Source organism: Osmerus mordax, chromosome 4 (assembly GCF_038355195.1).
Source record: "Osmerus mordax isolate fOsmMor3 chromosome 4, fOsmMor3.pri, whole genome shotgun sequence".
NCBI lineage: Eukaryota > Metazoa > Chordata > Actinopteri > Osmeriformes > Osmeridae > Osmerus > Osmerus mordax.
This window is the reverse complement of record NC_090053.1, coordinates 6203891-6211445: the sequence shown is the minus strand read 5'-3', so window position 1 is coordinate 6211445 and position 7555 is coordinate 6203891.

The following is a 7555-nucleotide window of genomic DNA, read 5'->3' as shown; positions in this document are numbered from 1 at the left end:
TGATTTGCACTTGTTTTAATCAATGTCATCATTTGGAGATCAATTCCATGTTAACTTGACTATTTCAAGAAACCACTGCAGAACACTTTTCAGAACAAGGCTTCTGATTGATTTTTCTTGATTTTCTCTATTGAAAAAATGTTTTTAGCTTTCGGTTTCCTGACAGAGCCTTAAATTGGTGAAAGCCGTTTTGCCAGTCAGAGTGAAAAGGCTTATATGGTTAAATCGAATGAATTCCTAGCCAGTCATCTCTCTCTCTCCCCTCTCCCTCTCTATCTTTCCATCTCTCGCTCTATCAATGTGGAATAATGTAGTTTTGTATTGAAGAACAAGGCTTTTGTCCCACACTCAGAATGATTGAGAGAGATGGAAAAAATACAGAAGAGAGTCCAAAGGTCCTCTAGTGACTTTGAACTACCAGGTCAAAGAATTCTGAGGACCAAAGGGACCGTGGCTGGTTGTCCTCCAGCCTTCGACAGAAGGAGCCAGTACTGTACTGGTCGTGTGGGAGGCAACACACAGCACTATCCCTTTGTATTGTCTTCTGCCTGATGAAAGTTTCTTCACATTCTTGTTTTCTGTAACCCTTCCTCTCCTTGGAGAGACAATTGGGCATCATATGTCTCCATTTCTGTTGCTTCTTTTCCCTTAAGGGCACAGAACAGGCTTGTTACTGTGGTCCAGTGCTAAGACGATCGTGAGTGTCTGTGTGTGTGTGCGTGTGAACGCGTTTGTGGTGTCCATGGCTCTGGGTTCAGAGAGCTTTGTGATTGTATATGCTCCTGGCCGCTTTGTTAAGGCCCAATGAAATATGTAGAGCGTGAGACATAGAGGGACACAGGTTCTTTTGATGTTATTTTTTAGGCCATGTCTGGGGCTGAGCATCACAGCTTTGGGTTGACCTAACATCCAACTCTTAGACTGCCTCACTCATATTATTTGTTGCCTATTCTTGTTCTTAAGTTTAGCTTACTTTCTCCTCCTTGTCAAAATATGAACAAATGCAGACTTCAAGTATGTGTGAAGACTTGGCGGAACCGAACGTTCAAAGATTCATATTCTTTTTGTTGTTCACTTTCAACATAAAACACATTTCCTCATGTCTGTCCCCAAAATTTTTTTACAGGGCCTAACTGCTTAGAAAACAATACTCTGAAATGTATTTCAATTTATTTACTAAACAATTTCAAGATGTTCTAATCGAAGAAGAACAATGAAGACATACATCACTTTAGTCAGCACGTTGATGTCATACAATGTGCTCTTGACAAAGGCAATCAGGAAATTGAACCTCAAACAGACTGCCTTCGGAAATGAATAATTACTTTTACAATTATCCAAATTTGTCTGTTACAATTTAAAATGGATTACAAAAACTGTTTTCAACATTTGTATCAACTCACAATACCTCATTATGACAAAAAAGGTTTCAGTAAATTAATTACATTTAAAATATATAAATATATTATTGAACTGTATAAACGTGTCTTATTGTTATTGAATATACAGTAGATTGTTTTCTATGGTAATCAAGCTTGCTGCATATTTTGATCATCAATGAGATGTCTATAGAACTTCAGTGGAGTCTACATTACATGCAATTAAAAAAAAAGAATTCACACAGCTACTCAAATGAGCTTCCACAATTCACCTTGTATGCAAGAGCAAAATCCAAACCATTTGAGGTCTAAGCAACTCTCCATGATCCCCTAAAAAGGTTACAAAATGTGGACCACCAAGACTCTTTCTAGAGCTGGCCGCCTGAATAAACTACAGTATGTATAAATAACTAGGCAAGTAGGGCATTGGCCAGGGATATGACCAAGAGCCCAATTGCATCAAAGTTTTGTGTGCCCAGATTGAGGACCCTCCTCAGTGTCTGCATGACAGCCCAGCTGCAGCTTCTCCAATGGTACTTAAAGGACTCGGATAGAATTAGGAATACCATTTTTGTGGTCTAAACAGGCAAACTCATTTGTAAGAATGTCAGTTGTTAAGTTGAATAAAGAATACGTACTGCTCATCACATGGCTAATGCCATCCATTTGAATGTCCTTGATGAACCCAACCTGAACCTGAATTTGAACCGCACGTATAATATCGGTGGACAGGCTTGATGTACAGCAATTCACCCACACTCATCATACAGTCAGATGGAGTTTGAGAGGATCCTCAAAGTGTTAGGGTTAATCGTGATCTGCAAAGTACTGAATAACATTTCATAACTATTGTATAATTTAAAATTTCAGTCAAAAATCAATGTGTCATTATGGCATATTGTGACAAGGCCGATAGAAAGGAATAGTATGTGGTCAATTTTCAATAAAGTTTGTGACACAATACAGAAAACATGAAAGCGTCTGATTATTTTCCAAAGGAACTGCTACTTTGCTCATCTTACACACATGCACACAAACATGTACACATATACAGTATATAAACACACATACACATGTCCACACTTATCTATTGATGGTACTGGACCCTACATAATTACATAATTAACAGCATTTATTTCCAGTTTGACCTTTAGAGACCAACGAATGCACAATATTCCATTATACTTGACGGCCAATTAAAGGATTAACATTTTGTATCTAATAGCTCATGGGTTCTTCTGGTCCTCTCCCAGACCCAGAGGATTTTTAATTGCAACTGTACACCGAATCATCAACACCATATTAATATGAACATTTCTGTGGTCACGGTGTCTGGTCTTGGTGAAAACAGGGAAAAAAGACTTGTGAAACCAGACACAAAGGCCAAACTGCACTGCATCCTGAATTGTACAGTAATTGTTGCTTCTTACAGTAGCTCTGTTATAGAGACTCTTTGTTTGTCATGCCTTGAAATAATCACCTTTTATATGTAAACTACATAATATGTAAAATATATGTCTCTTCTTCCTGTATGCCATTTTTCTTCGGACAATATTTATTCTTGAAGGTGAAACAAAATGTGTTCAAGTGTATTCACTTAAAGATTCGCTGAGATCCCTTGAGGCCACATGTGTTTGTGTGATTGTTGCCTGAGTATACTGTAATTGTAGAGTGAAAGACAGCATGACATCTGTCTGTGTGGTTTGGTGACTCAGATCTGTACTGTATTGACTGCAAGAGTGATACATCCATGGCTAAATCTTGAAATACAGTATGTGAACATTTTTATTGGCTATCCTTAGAGTTTAGATTACATTTTAAATTGCAGTACATGACGAAATGCAATCCAGACCACTGTTCAACACAATACAAAAAGTTGAACCTGAAACTATTCCATCTTAAACACTGAGGTGTTGCTCAGACAAATAAAATACAAAACCTTTAGTGCAGATTATTTTGCTCGTTGAAACAAAAATAAACAGTATGCAACACACAATAAGTAAGTTTAAGTACCTAGGTTGGAGTTATATACATTTTGCCCAAAAATACACTGGCAGTTGGGTAAAACTTGAGAGCTTGAGAAAGCATGTGAACACAACTCAATCTGAAATACAGTAGGAACACAACCACTCCTTCAAAACACAAGCACACAAAAGCACACAAGGTTGCAAATAAAAGCTGCTAAGCTTTTTCAGTTCAAAAAACAAAACGTAGATAACACATTCCTTGATGGAGAATGGACCTCCCCCCATCCATTTTGCCCTGCAGCTATAAGTACATTTGTCTGTTTGTCCCCCGAACCATACCCACCAACCCTCCAAGTCCCAACCTTGTCGAATGGGCTGCATACCCCCCCCCCCCCCCCCCCCCCCCCGTGAAAAACCACAACAGCATGCCTCCACCACTTAGCAATGTCCCCTTTGAACAAGCGTAGACCCCCTGAACACCAGAATCCCCACCACCCCTCTTTCTGCCTCCCTCCCTCTCTCCTATTTCTCAGAGATTAAGCAAAGTAAAAGTCTTTGATACAATAACATTTTGCCAGTTTAAGAACAACTGGACTAAGCATTGAGGTAGTTTGAATAGGTTTGAATTGTTGTAAACGTCAAAATCTTTACAGATATTATAGGCCTGTTTGTGTACATTTCCTACAAAAAAGTAAATATGTGTCTACCTACACAGCATATTGTATTCATATAATAATATATGCGTGTTAAAATGACTAACCATGTGCTCTGAAGGGACATCTAGGATACAATATTAACCTGTGTGGTGTGCTTATGCATGCTCACACTGTCACCCTGTGTGCAAAATGAAATGGTTGTGTTTCGGAGGTGTTGACCTGGATTTGTCCTAACTACTGTCATAATCAGTGACTCACAAACAAGTAACATATACTCCAAAATATGTCATAGTGAATTAAAGACAAGGGGATGAAACTTCCGTTGGGTAAATGTTCAATTGCATCTCTGTTGCAGTTTGTTTGTCCATAAAGGTTGTCAAGTTTATTTAAATATTCACCGTTTGTGGTGACCAATGTTCAATGTCCAACTGATGTTTAACGTGTAGCCTATATAAATAACTCTGTTACTAGACTATGGTACTACCTACGCATTTTGTAAATTAACTCACAACCAAACCCAAAAAGATCTGAAAAAGAAGTGTTAATCATTAGTCATATAATGTGACACACGCGTGCGTGTAAGGAGTTAATTGCGACACCAGAAAACACACACACATATTCAGGAGTGTCCACTGACTCAATTCTTTCTCTGCTTTCTCATAACCTGCTGTTTTTACTCCAAGGGCAGCCAGGAGCAGTGGTAAGCGATATCAACGGCGACCAGGAGCCAAGTCCAAGTGCTCACCCATTTCCTAGCCAGGGACATGGCCGGGAGTTTCTATTCTGAATGTTTTCTTACTGGTGTTATTTTGCAGAGGAAACCCATGTGAACTCAGGGAGAACATGCAAACTTCACACAGAAAGACCTGGGAGATAGTCCACCTCAGCGCCGAACAATGCATGCTGGAATCAAACTTAGGACCTCCTTGCTGCCAGGCAGCATTGCAAGGGACTTCAGGCCCATTTGCACCTGCTCTGATATATCTCTTAAGTATACTTTTTGCTCCTGTTCTTATCTAAACCTTGCTGTTTTTCCCCCTCAAGTAGACACTTGTCTACTTAAGTCCATTTAGTGCAGTGCTGCGGCTGCTTTCTTAGAAACAAAGCATCAATACCAGTGAGACTGCCGCCTCTTGTCCCAGAGCTGCTCCGCACTGCTGCTCTCCCATGGAACATGGCAACTACATTATCGCTCCCTTGTAAGTCGCTCTTCTACACGGAGACGACAAGCTGGAAAGGCGTCAGGGAATAGACAGACTATTATTTCTATCTTTGAGTGCAGTAATTACAAAACAAAACTGAGTCTATTATGGGTGTGAACTGAGAAAGAAGCATGTTGATTGGTTGCTGCCTTTCCTGAAAGTGGGTTTTGTGTGTGTGTGTGGGGGGGGGGGGGTGGTGCACCCGTGAGTGTGTGTGTTGGTCAGACCATAACCAAATACAGATTAATTAATGAAAGTCATTTTTGGATTTGTTTCATGAAAACCATACACTGGTTTCATTGTAATGGTAGACAACTTAAGTGCACTTTTTGTGGCATCTTACCTAAAACACACAGTAGTCTCTTATTACATCCTAATACTACGAAGCACTACTTAAGTATTAAGCACTCAGGCTTGGACCAGTAGAGTAACCTTAACCAATATACATACGTTTATACCACAGGTGCATTTGCTGAGTCTTTTATAAATATATGGTTTTGAGAAATTTGAGGGACAGACAGCAATGGAACCAGACTGGAGAATAATTTTCTCTAGATGAAAGTGAATACGTAATTATGACTCCATAATCACTTGCAGACTTTCTTTTCATTTGAAGATGAAAATATTTGGGAGCTCTTCCAAACCAAGGTCAGATGCCCTGCATATTTAATTAATTAGCATTACATGGCACACAGACTGTCAGCTATGCTCAGTGTAGTATGAATCTACAGTGTTGATTGAAATCAGCTCAGAAAAGGGAGGATACTGACTTCAAAAACATGTCTATCAATGTTCCACGCACAAATGGACGTATACTCCAGACGTCTACTTCCAGACCCAATGTTATTTTGCATTTCTTCATCTGCAACTCTGCAATGTGAACAACTGCATTTTAGAGCACTGTGGATTTCTGGTGTCCTCCCACTTCAAGCTAAATAGCAGTAGCCAGACCTCAACTCTTCAATACTTTCCATGAAGATTAATAGATGGATGGTGGTTTTTCTGCCCACACAATGACGTTGGTTCGGTTGGCTGCCGGTTCTTTGTCAGATGATGGTTTATAAACACAGTCCTGACCAACCACTCTGCTTCCATTTCATACCCACTGCAAGCATTAGTGTGACATTTAGAGAAAATGCTGTGCCTATGAAAACAAATTCTGTACTCGACATTTAAAGGCTGAACCTGACACAGTTTTACAGGCATATGGAAGCAAAGCAATAAGACACATGCAAGAAGATGCTGTACTGTACAAGGACAAAAAGAGAAAGTTGTGGGGAGGTATTTTGCAAGCTTCTGTCTGCCAGTGAGTTATATCAGGTTTTGGAGAAGTTGATTTGGCCAATAGGCAGCTTCAGTTTTACTTTCTGTGGATGACCTTAATGGTTATGATTGAGTCCGTTTGGCAATGAAAAACAAAGCATCACACTCTAACAAAAGATGACAGAATATTCAAAAATGAAGAAGGCACTATGTGACCATATCTTTTCAAGGCCAATGGAGTTTTTGAATTTGCTCAAGACTTCAGATGCAACTCAATGACCACTTTAAAAAAGGTAATCTACAATTCATGAACAATGCAATGTAAATTGGAATGTGACATCCAGGGTGACATCAGAAACAACTAGCAACAAAGTAAAGCCCAGTGATAGAGAGATTGACAATAATGTAATTTAATGTCATCCTTATTGCTGAAACATCTTTCCTCTTTTCTCACCCATGTATTGTTGCAGTAGTAACTGCTATGAATGCAGTTTGTCACATGTGTCACCCTCTTCACATAATGAACTGACAGCCAGTGTCATGTCAGGATCTGGGAGTTAGTGTATTATATGGACTAACAAGCTGCATTACAAGAGACAGGAACACCAAGGTCCACCCCCGGTCATTACCATACCCCCGTTGAAACAAAAAATAACATTTGTCTGACAATAAAATTGGATATCAACCTGTCTGAAAGCCGTCTCCCGTTTGTCTAGAACAAATGCTGGTGGCGACGGCAAACAGTTTGACACACTTCTCTGAATGCTAGTAAAGGCGAGCCATCCTTTGGCTGTGCGGTAATGGCCTCTCATTGTTGGGTGCAGAGGAAGCATTGCTATTCATACCGGTGTGTGATTGAAAAGAAAATTGAATCCCTATTGATGTGATAAATGTGTCTATTACTGCATTTGCACACAACATGTCCATGGAAATTATAGAGGGAAGGCAGGACTCTTGGAGGGAAAATGCATAGGGATGACATATTGGATTCAATTGGCGCAGAAATATAAATGTACTGTACTGGTGGCTGAAATGAGACCCAAGCCGTATGATTTCTCACTGGAACATCACAAATCAAAGGCCTTGAC